The sequence below is a fragment of the Sphaerodactylus townsendi genome, linkage group LG03 (genome assembly GCF_021028975.2).
Source record: "Sphaerodactylus townsendi isolate TG3544 linkage group LG03, MPM_Stown_v2.3, whole genome shotgun sequence".
NCBI classification, from domain to species: Eukaryota; Metazoa; Chordata; class Lepidosauria; order Squamata; family Sphaerodactylidae; genus Sphaerodactylus; species Sphaerodactylus townsendi.
This window is the reverse complement of record NC_059427.1, coordinates 47,459,431-47,472,467: the sequence shown is the minus strand read 5'-3', so window position 1 is coordinate 47,472,467 and position 13,037 is coordinate 47,459,431. Positions and strand designations below refer to the sequence as shown.

General features: G+C 43.4%; 1 protein-coding gene across 4 annotated transcripts in view; it reads right to left on the bottom strand.

The window, feature by feature from the left end:
* Window positions 1–13,037, bottom strand: part of GRIP2 (glutamate receptor interacting protein 2) — a 478,246-nt gene that overhangs the window by 285,880 nt on the left and 179,329 nt on the right. The window lies entirely within an intron of this gene.

The window sequence follows — 13,037 nt, the reverse complement described above, 5'->3', positions numbered from 1 at the left end:
TTTGGTTCCACTGATAGATGTGAGGTAATAGAAAATGTCCTGTATGCTTTTTACTTCACAGTTTGCTATTGCTAGAATAGAGATCATCCTTTTCCTTCCCACACTCTGGTGGACCTTGCTAAACTGGGCCAACAGTGGCATATCAGACTATGTTTCTAGGCACTCCAGGTGGTTCTTCAGTCATGCAGCCAAGGCATATTTCTAAGGTGCCAGTGGTTTGGAAGGCAGGTGGGCATAGGTATATATTTAGATACTTATTCTCCATTTTTGCTCCCAAGTGGGTTACATATTTTCCCCTCCTCCATTTTATCTTCACAACAACAATCCTGTGAGGTAGGATAGTCTGGCAGTTACTTACATTAAATCACTGTGATGGATCCCAGGTGGCCTTGTTGATTAGCAGGGGGATCCCCAGGGTTTGCACCAGTAAATGCTTGTTTGTGGAGTGAGCCTTCTCTTGGGGGAACTTCATGGAGAAGGAAAGTGTGCTCAGCAGCCATGGAAGTCAGTGGGGTGTACATATGGAAAAGCTTATTACTCTGGAGAGCTCATCTGGGTAAGGCTGCTAACATCTGAGAGCAACAGGGGTGAATAAAACTGCAGATGTGTCAACAAGTGAGCAAGTTGCAAAACGTTTAAAGGTAAAAGTCCAAAACACATTGCTTGAATGCAAGTCCACTAATTTTGGTACTACTGAGTTGTTCTGCCAACTGCAGCATGAAAGGAACATAGGCCCAGCTACTGGAATGGTTTGTAGCATTTGTAAAGAAGAACAATAAAGGAGACAAACTTTGAACATGGCATAGTTTGCCTTGCAAGCAGACTATAAACTTGCCTTAAGCCTAACGGAAAGTCCCCCGCCCTTTATTTTGAATTTATTTTCTAGTTAGACGTGCTATTCCATTTACATACCCGGCTAATTCAATTAAAATAAATTCCAGTGTGGCCCTCAAGGGATAGCTGGAAAAGCCTTTTTATCTTCACTCAAAAATGTACATTGCTTGGGAAAAATATGTTTATGATGGAAGCAGCTGCAGGCTCAAGGCTGATGCAGTCTGAAATCCCTTGGAGCTTTGCAACTGGAAAATAGATCCTGTCTTGGTAGGGTCGCCAACCTCCAGGTGGGGCCTGGATATCCTTAGCTATTACAGTCAGAGGCGTAGCAAGGGTGAAAAGCGCCTGGTGCACTGGTGCGTCCTCCACCCCATCCCACCCTGGAACGCCCCCGCCATGCCCCCACAGGGATGCGTGCCCGGTGCATTGCGCACACCCCATCCCCTTGGAGCTACGCCTCTGATTACAGTTATCTCCATATGACCAAGATAAGTTCCCCTAGATAAAATGGCAGCTTTGGAGGGTGAACACTAAGGCAATATACCCTGCTGAGCTCCCTCCCCCCCCAAACCCCACTCTTACCCGGCTCCACCCCCACCTCCCAAATCTCCAGATATTTCCCAACACTGAGCTGGCAATGTCTTGGTGCCTCAGGAAACTGATGACTTTGCCCATGTTGTTGGATCCACCATGCCCCTTCCTGTTTGAAAACTTAAATAATACCTTTTTCTGACCACTGTAGACAAGTCTTCTCTATGTTTCCAGCTTCTGTTTTACCCTTTGTCACTCAGGAAAATTACAGCATTGTCTACACTGAATGATGTACATTATGAATGTCTGTACACATTTTATCTTGACCATTCTCTACAGAGCTCAGCATGTCACATACGCTTCTCCCCTGCTCCATTTTACTTTTGCAACAACTGCATGAAGTAGGTTAGGTTGAAAGAACGTGACTGGCCCAAGGTCACCCAATGAATTTTATGGCTGAGCAGAGATAGGAATGAAAAGTTCCCCAGTAAAGGCTTTAAACTGCACTTTCTCCAGCTTATCCTTCCACTAGTCCTTTTACCATGTGGTTTTCCTATTCCTAGTTTAATGTTTTCTCTTCGTTACTTTTAAAAACTGATCTGTCCAAAGCACTTTCACTGTTGCACGCTTCAGTTTTGAAACCAGCAAAATGGAACCCCATCCCACCAGTCACCGCTGGGCTTTTTGGAGAAGAGGCTGTATTACTGGCTATTTTTGAATGCAGCCAAGAAATAGGGAGGCACAGCCAACGTATTTACTAATCTGACCATTCCTCCAGCCAAGTAGATCGATAATGTTTTGCGACTCCCCACTAGAAAGATCAGCGCTGCAATTGCAGCGAACCAACTCTGATGTAAGACAAGAGTCCGACACCCGGAAAAAAACTGCACTGCAATATGACATTGTCTGAAAGAATAAACTAATACACAAGAGACAGCTGTAGTGGGGAAAAGTCTATCAATTTATCCCCTCTTCCATGAAATAAGTAGAAACTCTTATTCCATCTGTGATATCATCATGCTAGTCTGGTAAGGTTGCCGTTCATCCGCTTATCTTTTCCAGCAGCCTGTGCTGTTTCTCTAAAAGTAAATAAGGGTCAGGGTCTGTGATTCTGGATTAGGATATTTGGCGTCACCAGGACTTTCCTCTATATCTTGCTATTCATTTGTATACTGACGTGGTGACAAGCAGTATAAAAGTTTGTTTTAAAATGTATCATGCTCATGCCACAGTTCTCATCTCTAATCTAATAACCTATAAAAGACTCAGCCCTTAAATTTCTCAACTAATCTTCTAGGCTAGAGGCTAGCAAATGGTGCAATTAACCTATGCATAGGTTAATTATGCATCATCTGAGGTTATCCAAATATTTTCTGATAAGATAACTATTCCATTCTGGAATGGGTAGCCTGCCCACTAGATGGCAAGCCCTGAATTCATCGTGCCAGTTATTGTGAATCAGCCCGCTTACAGTACCAGCTTTCATCAGGGAATGAATAGGGGATCTAGAATGAGAAGTCTCTGACTGGAATGTGTATACTAGGGTGGATTTCTGCAAGCCCAGAAAAAACCCAGGTTTGCAGAAAAGCATTAAAGGGGGATGGGGTTGTACACTTTCCCAGGGTAATTACCCAGGTGAAGGGGCAGAAATGCTGGCAGGAGGGCTTCACTGCACCCCACAATGCCCAGATGCAGCGCCCAATGCCACATCAGCACTTTCATACTGCTGCTAGCTGTGGGGGCAGTCCTGGGGGTGGAATCAATGTTCATTGGCTCCCACCCCAGGTTTGCAGTGGTTATGTTGTGGCCCTGGCCCTTGGACTTACGCCATCCTTTTGGGTGGAAGTCCATTGAGTGCAATGGAGGGCTCTCCGGCAGTAGGGAGGGGTTCTTTGTTTCTCTCCTGTGCCTGAATATACAAAATGTCTCCAAGGGCTTAAAACAACAGAAGAGTCATCTACAACAAACAAAGATGAGATAAACTGAAACCAACTATAACATGCAGGAAGAAAGAAAAAACCTTAAACAACTGAATGAGCCTGTCCCTCGTTTTTGAGTCAAATTAGTAAAGGATTGTGGTCTGCATGACCAAACAAAATGGAAGCTCTCTATGTGTGTCTGCTTCTGTGGGTGTATGAGAGAGAGAGGCATGAGAACAGGTTTGAGAGAGAGGTGGGGAATAAACTTGGAGTTGCTGATGTACCCCATTGTGTGAAAATGCATGCAGACTACAATAATGGCAGATTATATGCAGAGCTAGCAGTAAAACCAGTAACGCTCCACAATATTTTTCATTCCAAGTACCCAACTTTCAGATGTAACTTTAATAGTTTCAGTATAAATTTGTTATGTCAGGTAGCTGCCTCTGGCTTAATTTCCCTTTTAAAGTTCAGCTAACCTGCTATAGCTATTTTTGAGAATGAGGCTGTGGGAGAGATGTGTTCTGTTAGTATTTGTATTTTTTAAAAAAAAAAATGCGAAATTGCAGTAGCTTCAAGATTGCCTATAGAATCCCGGCAGCAGCCTAGTCAATTTAAGCTGCAAAGATGAAATAATTGCATGTTTTTTTATAATTGCTTTTTTAACATATAAGCCATCAAAGTGGCTATTTTACAGCTGGAATATGAAAAGGCATCTTAAATTAACAAGTGACGGAACAATCTTGACCAAGATAGTTTTGAGACGAGCTGAAATGCTGTGAGCATGCTAAGCAACAGCGAGAAAACGGCACACACCCACACACAAAAACAGAGTATAAAGGCAGTTCATTAGATACCCCCCAAAAAAACAGAATACTAAACAACAGAAATACCAGGCTTGCAAATAATCCATGCTGGTGGCTAAACTCTAATGAGGCTAGATGCAAAGTGTGAAGCCACAAGCCATGCTTAGATCATCTTATCTTTCTTCCCATCTCTCCCATCAGCCCCCTTCTGAATTGCCTTCCTCCTCAGCTTGTATTTTGCAAGAAAAAAAGTCAAGATTTCCAAGAGATTGTGTTTCCAAAATACCCCTAATTGCTTGCTTGTTGCTTACGGCCATATTTTTTTCAGGAGAACAATTGAATTCTTGCTTGAGTGAGATAAAGACTGCTAGTTAAAGCTGATCTGAGTAGCAGGAGGAAAAAACAACCTTGAAAATCTCTTGTTGTTAGGCACTTCTTACACATCTATGTATATATCCATTATATCAACTGTAAACAGAACCTTTGGAATAAAAGGCACTCCGTACAATGAAGCCAGAACAGGTGAGAAGGGAAGGGCAGACAAAACTTACAAGACTCTCAAAGGGCTGACATTCTTTACCATAAGAGAAACCAGGCAATTGTGGGAACTGATTGTATGAATCAGTCCTCTAAGAAACATTGGGCAATTATACACAGCACAAATAAGATATCCTTAGGATGTACTGTTACAACACTTACTGTATATACTCGTGTATAAGCCGACCTGTGTATAAGCCGAGGCACCTAATTTTACTGCCCAAACCTGGGAAAACTTATTGACTAGTATAAGCGGAGGGTGGGAAGCCGGGAGGCAGAGGGAGCTCCTTATTTGGGCAGTGACATCAGGGGGAGTCACTGCCCAAATAAGGAGCTCCCTCTGCCTGCCAGCTAGCTGGGCTTTGTTAAACCCAGCAGGCAGGCAGAGGGAGTTCCTTATTTGGGCATTGACTCCCCCTGATGTCACTGCCCAAATAAGGAGCTCCCTCTTCCTTCCTGGGGTTTGACCAAGCCCAGCCAGCCAGAGTGCCTGGGGTTCCCCCTTCACCTTCTGGGAGGGCAGCAACAAGCAGCTTCCAGGGGGCAGGGAGGTTGTCCTGGCCCCGCCCCCAGCCTCCTTGTGATGGATAGAAAATGGTGACGGGTATAAGCCGAGGGGGCTTTTCTCAGCCTTTAAACAGGGCTGAAAAACTCGGCTTATACACGAGTGTGTATGGTATTTTCATTTTCTCAGCAGCTTGGACCCATGGTTTTCTGCCACTGGTGACTCCATGATATCATATCACCCTTTGCTGCAAGTCTGTTTCCCACAGAGGTTTCCTCTGCTTACAGCTCATCCTGTTATTTTCTTGTAAAAAGTTCATGAATAAACTTTGTTTTCCCTGGTGATCCCACACATGTGCTCTCTCTCTCTCTCTCTCTCTCTCTCTCTTTTATTTTTTTGATTAGAGGAAGGTGTTTTTGTAGCTATGCAGACACTATCTGAGGATCTCAGCCACTTGGAGGACTGGTCTACTGCGCATTAAGAAGAATTGGGCATCCACAGAGGACAGGTCTACCAGTGATTAAAAGTAATGGGTAAACCTATTCTCTGTCTACCCAGTGTTTCTTGATGAGTAATAGACCAGCCCTCCGAGAGGCTGCAATTTTCAGATGGTGTCCGTGAAGCTATGAAGGTATCTCCCTTTAACAAAAAAGACATGTGCGTGGGATTGCCAAGGCAAACAAACTTACACAGAAACAAGTAGATTGGTTCAAAGAAGCAGATAAGCTTTCATTGCAATAATAGTGGGACAATATGCTGTAGTCAGCCAAAAAACAATGTCCAAAGAACACATTTCAAAGGCACTTTTAATACAGTCTTTCAAGCAGACAATTTAACTTTGCAAATACCAAATGGGTCACATTTTGCCACCACACAATTGTTTGAAGGTGATTGGTCTGGTGTCAGAATTGTATGCCTGGGCCAGCTGCAGGATGGGACCCCTTTTCTTTTACTGAGCAAAGGGTCTGTCTGTAGCTAGTTAAAGAATCAGTGAACCCACATATGAGTCAGCAGAGCCTGTAGCAGGGCAGAACAGCAGTCATGGTAAACAACATGTCTCATACTCCCTGTTTTCCTTGATAGTACACTTGCTTATTCAAAACATGATCATATCAACAATATGTATGTGACAGCTCCCACTTCAGACTTGTGTTTGTTTCTTCTACACATTGACACTTAGTCCCTGGCCATTTTGCCTTACAATCTAATATTTCCTACAGCAGCAGTAGAGGGGGTTTCCAGGGAGGCTAACCAAAATAATGAGCAAACAAAATTATCTTCACCATGCGTCTGAACCCATAAAGAGTGGTCACACAGCAGATCTCAGAGGGAAGACTATTCCAGAACCTGGAAGCAATCACAGAGAAAGCCCTCCCAGGTGCCCGCACCCCTCTGCAGGGAGAAGTAACAGTGGGAGTGTCTCTCTGTGACTTCAGTGCCTCGGCATGTACATATGGGCCCAAATACTTCTTCAGGTAAGCAGGGCCCAAGCCATTTAGGCCTTTGTATGCCAAATCTGGCTCCCTTCAAAGCATGCTACCTTAAGGCAAGCTAACTCACCCACCACAACTGTAACACAAACGTGCAACTATAGAAATGCCAATAGCATGTAGATCCAAGGTCATTAATATGTTATTAGTACAATATTTTTTCTACGAATATGTCTGCTGCACCAATCTCTGCTGCTTTTCTTCTTTTTTGATGCCCCCTTTGCATCTTACCTACACACATCTCTCTCTCTCTCTCTCTCTCTCTCTCTCTCTCTCTCTCTCTCTCTCTCTCTCTCTTTTTCTCAGGAATACGGGACCAATCTTTTTAAAAATAGCATCAGATTATACAGTTCCATTCTTGCACTCCCACACAGATATTTTTTAAATAAATCCAGTCAACTTTCAAGAGGTGTTTTTTTAACTGCATGGCAGTTGGAAACACAATTCCATTCTTATCTTTAAAACTGCATGAAAGATCTTACATGAATATTGCATAAAGGAAAAAATAGGGCAGATTTTGTTCAATCAGACCTATTAAACTGTACACAGGACAGGGGTCTAGGCCAAGATGTTTCCCACCAGAGCCACTTATTTCAGTCACAGTTCGGTTTTATTAATGATAATGAACGTTGCTCCATGTGCGCAAAAGAGATGAAAGGATAACCATTCCAATAAGGTCTAAGAAAGTCCTTTGCTATTAATTTAAAAAAGACATCCAGATCTCTGGTTTTTCTCTTCCACTATGGACATGCTTTCATGTGCAATGACTCTTGGTTTGATACTAACTGGCTAGATCCATGATGCAAGTGTCACTCCAGATGCTCCATCAATGTAAGTTGTGATTACAAGTGCCTGTCAGACATCCCTACTGATTATCCGATGCCATCTGGTAAGCCCAACCATTGGCTTTGTTAAATCAACTTGGGGATTGTACGGATTGGAACATCCTACACTGTGATTTCAGGAAGCACTGGAGCAGAACACGAATCTTCCAGCTGGCTTGAAGGAAATGAGTGAATAATTGATCGCCTGCCCTTGCTATATCAAGCCTATCTTTCCCCCATCCACTCACTGGTCGTTTCTTCACGCCTCTTGCGTTTTTGAAGGCCTAACTTACAAATATTGTGCCACGTAACTTTTCAGTCACCACATCAGGACAGGTTTCAGATGAAAAGCTTTAGAAAGGGGATCACATGAGCCCTTCACAGCATCCTCCAGGAGAGTACAAATCATAAAAGGAAGGAGCAAGGGTGTTTTTTTTAAAAAAAATTTCATTGCTATTCTCCCATATTGCGGATTCAATGTGGCTTGCATTTAAAATGCACAAACAAAAATAGACATAAACCAAGGCAGAGCAACTTAACAGTTGCTTGGCATACTTTTCAAGCAAATGATCAGTTATGAAGTTGATCCAGACTAGTACTGGTTCACCAGGCATGACTCCCACAGGGCCATAGTTGATCCAAGACCAAAACCCCTTTGACTCCTACCCTTTCGTATGTGCCTCTGGTAAGCTCAAGCTTAAAATACTTTCAAAATATGTACCCATTCAGGCTATTTTCATTTTTTTTTAAAAAAAATCATACATGCATTCCCATTCATACATGCATTCCCATCCAACAGCACTGGTTTGGGGTGGGGGTGTTGGGGGGAAGGGGTGCCATTTATATGTACACAGCTCCAAAGATTCACTATATATTCCTGTCTCAAACATTCACAGTATGTATTTCTGTATGTAGAAACAGCCCTGTAACTAAAGTTTTTCCCCAATGTTTTTTGTAAAAACAAATGGTGCTGGTACTCATATATAAAAAATTAAAAGATTAAAGCATATTAAATTACCTCGTTACATACATTCCACATTTTCATTATATTCTCATTGGATGCATTTCAAAGTACGGTTACTAACTTCTTTACCAGGCCCTAGCCTTGAACAGCCACTTACTCTACAGACAATGCTTATCTGAACAGCATGAGAAGCTTCCTCCATTGATTTCTGCAGATTAGTCTACTGTGAAAAACATGAGCAAGATAAGACACTTTTTTTCCTCATCGGCAACCTTACTCCAAAGTGCCCTGCTAAATCAGACAAAAAGCACTGTAGTAATTGTAACCATCATGATTCTGTAGTTTTTACACAAATCTAATTCTGTGACCAAAATCTACTGCTTAACAATATGTTTATTTTAATTGCAGTGGTTTACATTTCAGCTTAGTTCATCCTATTGGAATTCATTTTAAACTTGCCTGAAGCCAGAGTCCATGAAATGACAGGTGTAGGTGATGGAAATGGCTGTCTGGGACTGCTCACCTCACCAGCCTTCTCCTACGCTGCAAGGGAGGGAGGGAGAGAAGACCAACCATCACTTCTTCCTTCTCCTCTGCCAGGCTCTTTTGCCACACCCTTCTTCTGCCCAGCCTCCTCCCCCACCAACTTCTTCACCAGGCTCCACATGCATCCGGTTCACACTACAGCAGTATCTCCTTGTCTGCCTTGCAATGCAGAACTGTGCCCACTTCCCAGCCTGCCTTCCCCTGCATAGCCTATTTTCCCACCTGGACATCTCTTCCCATTCCATACCCCTACAGGAGAGGGAAGAAGAGTAGGCAAATTCCACCTACTGCTCTTCTGCTGGATTCTTCTCCCGTTGACCCTCCCATCCAGCCTCTTCTCCTACAAGTTGGTCCACTGCCACTGTCAGGTTCCAAGGGCATCCAACTTATTGCCTGCCTGTATCCATGACAACTTACCCTGTCACCTGGTCTGCTATCATCTGTCCTAACCCCAAGTTCCACCAAGGAGGATAGGAGAGAGCAAGGGACTCCTCACCCACCCAGCTCACAGGGGACCAGTGGCCAGGTTCCTTCTTCCCACCCAACTCAGGTTTGGTGTATGCCCTAGTTTGTGTGTGTGTGAATCCATACTACCACCCAAGGCAGCTCAACGTAGTGTACCTGAGTCCCTACATGCCCACCCTGGCAGCTCTGTACCTACTAGCCCCACTCTACCTCCTCCTCTGTCTTTCTCTGACTGATGGGGCAGACTAACACACAAGGCTCAGGTTGACACTACAGCTTCCCAATGTCTGTCACAGCCACTGCAGCTGCCTCTGGGCCCCAGCACTCAGTCATCACCTCAGTAAGGTTGAAACCTTGGGAGAGCCTTGAGAAAGGTTCCAGGATACCAGGATACATCATCACAAAAACACTCATAGTTTTTCCCATATGCCATGGGAAGGATGATAAACAACAGTATGAGTTTTGATTATGTGTTCTTGAATTGCAGGGGGTTGGACTTGATGGCCTTTGGGATCTCTTCCAACTCTATGATTCTAAGAGTTTGCTGTTCTGGGTGGAAGTTCCCCATTTTTCATATGCTGTACCTCCACTCTGAGGTGTATGCCTTAAAACACAATACATGAACAGAAAGTCTCAACTGGGGTCAAGTCTGTGATGCCCACCCACCACTTCAATATAATGAGCCCTTAAATGGCTTAATACTTTCATCAATGACTTGACTGTTGGGGTAACAGAAGTACAGAACTATTTTAATTTACAGTATCATGCCCTTATCATTGGTATAACTGTCATGTAGTTATAAAGATAGTTATATCTTCCCCCTTTGGGTATAAGTTTCATGACTTGTTTGTACATCAGCATTAAGGCCTTCTGACTTTTATACTGCACTTTGTGCTGTGGCTATTATTTATATGTTTACAGTATCCTCTGGGCATAGTTATCTTGAGAGTATCATCTATGTAGCTAGTTATATTTTCCTTGGGGTACAGTTATGCTGCCAGCAATATTTAAATTTTCTTCTACTGACGCAATTACATTCTGGGTGTTATATAAACATTGCAGGTATACTAGAAAGTCTGCACAAAGCACTTGCAGCAATATTTAATACAACAAAATGTGTACTGTTGTATCACCAGAAATATCTTGCAACAAGCATTTAGGGTTTCTACTCTCCTGTCTGGAATATAAGTTCTTTGCCTTCACCTTTTCAGGAACACTTTTTCCTCTGCCTATTCCACAGCTCTTATGACTGCTAAACAAAAAAGGAAAGAAAGAAATAGCCATTTGAAGGAGTCCAGTTCAATGCTGTTGTACAAATGACCGCCATCATAGCAACTTTGCTTGAAAAATGCATGGAGTTAAAGCAGTAAACAAAAACAAAGAAAGGGCTTCAATTTATCAAACCCTTCATGCATTTTAGGCAAGGCTGTCAAGAAACATTATGAGCAACCAAACAGATTCCTCTTAATACCAACCAGAGCCAAACCAAATATCAATATATCTAATTTTCAACATGTCCAGATTTGGAAATACTTAAATCTAGAGAGTGGAACCATGCACAGGCAAGACACATCCTTCTATACATCTGAAAAAGTCCCGGTTTGCAGAAAAATCTGAAATCTAAATGAAAGGAAAGGTATTTGGGTTCCATTCCTTTCTTCACCACTAACAAGCTGAACATCACACACGGGTGTGTGGGGTTTTCTACATGTAAATTAGAGGTGATAGCTTTTTCTGATTAGCATATGTAAATATGAACATGAAAATGAACCACAGTAATGCACGAAACAACTAAATAGAGTTCAAGAAGGTTCCCTCCCCCAATGTCCCTTTCCGCACAGGCCATATACAGTGGGCCATATACAGTAAAAACGCTGTCCCTGGGAGAGGCTTTGCAGCAGCTGTCCTGGCTTTCCCCGGGCGGCGTGAAGCCACCCCAGAAAACCTCGCTCAATGAGCGAAGTTTTCGAAAAACAGCATGTTCCCGCCGGCGCAGTGCAAACCCCACCACCGGGAAGATGCTGTTTTCCCCATTGGCTCCACTCACCATCTTGTGCAGCGTCCCTCTGGAGGGCTGCAGAGACCCACCCATACTGCCCGCCAACCTCTGGAGGTCGCTGGGCAGCGTGGGCAGGTCCCTGCAGTCCTCTAGAGAGATGCTGGATGGGACGGTGAGTGGAGGGGGGTGACCGGAGGCCCCATACGGAGCCACCTCTCTGGCTGAGGGGAAAATGCCGGCCGCTCACACGCTAGCATGCAAACGGCCCCTGGACCTCCACCACAAGGGCCAATGTCTGGTTTCTGGTCAAAATGGTTTCCACTGCAGAAGAGTTAGCTAGTTAGTGGCTGACATATCCCTTAAGCTGCCATGGTTGTGCTAACTCTGGCAGATGAGAATTTGCTTGGCAGACAAAGTTAGAATTACTATAGTGCTGTCAATTAGAACAATGTGAGTTTTTATTTTAACAGCCTTTTAAAATATGGATGGCATTTTCTGTACTAATTCAACTGGAACCTCTATAGTTCCTATATAGAAGAAGAAGAGTTTGGATTTATATCCCCCCTTTCTCTCCTTCAGGAGACTCAAAGGGGCTTACAATCTCCTTGCCCTTCCCCCCTCACAACAAACACCCTGTGAGGTAGGTGGGGCTGAGAGAGCTCCGAGAAGCTGTGACTAGCCCAAGGTCACCCAGCTGGCATGTGTGGGAGTGTACAGGCTAATCTGAATTCCCCAGATAAGCCTCCACAGCTCAAGCGGCAGAGCTGGGAATCAAACCCGGTTCCTCCAGATTAGATACACGAGCTCTTAACCTCCTGCGCCACTCCTGCGCTCACATATAATGAATCAATACTTGTGTTAGACACAAGGAACACAGTGGCTTGCACGACATTAATAGTTATATATGTTGAATGTTGATTTAAGTAAATAATTCATTGGATTTGCTTACAAGACATAGAACAGACGGAATTTGTTTATACCTGCTTTGCCTATTACAGTGATTCTGATTGTGTGTTTGTTTAATGGTCACTCTGCTTATCATTATATACATTTGGGTTTTGCCAAGGCTGTACCTTCTTAGTCTTTTATCCCCACTGTTTAGAGTATGACCTTTTTACCTATTTCTATCTGCAATGAAGCATGTTCTTCATCTATTCGATGTAGAGAGCTTTCATACAATAATAGTACCTCCTCTTAAATCCTCATAAGTCAATGAATGTTAAAGGGCATAACTCTCTTTGGGCTTGCACTGTTAGTGTGTAACTCTGTAATGTGCCACAAAGCTCCCTTTTAATTCTATTTCTTATTAAATATTGTGTTTCTTTGATCATCACATGCAGAAGTCTGAGATGCAAAGAAGTCAGGACCATGGACAGAGATCAGTCATAGTCAAGTGTGTGACCAACTTGAGCAGCTAAACGTAGATACAGTTTGCTCTCATTTAAACACTGAGACTGAGAACACTGGTATGTGTTCTGATATGCCTGTTGCCAAGCATACATGAAATGAAAATGGACTGTGATGAGTCTTATTGCTCCCATCTCTAAGGCTGTTTCTGCACAGCCAATTGCAGCGTTGTGCCGTTGGTGTTATTGGCAACGCTGCAGCAATGAAGCA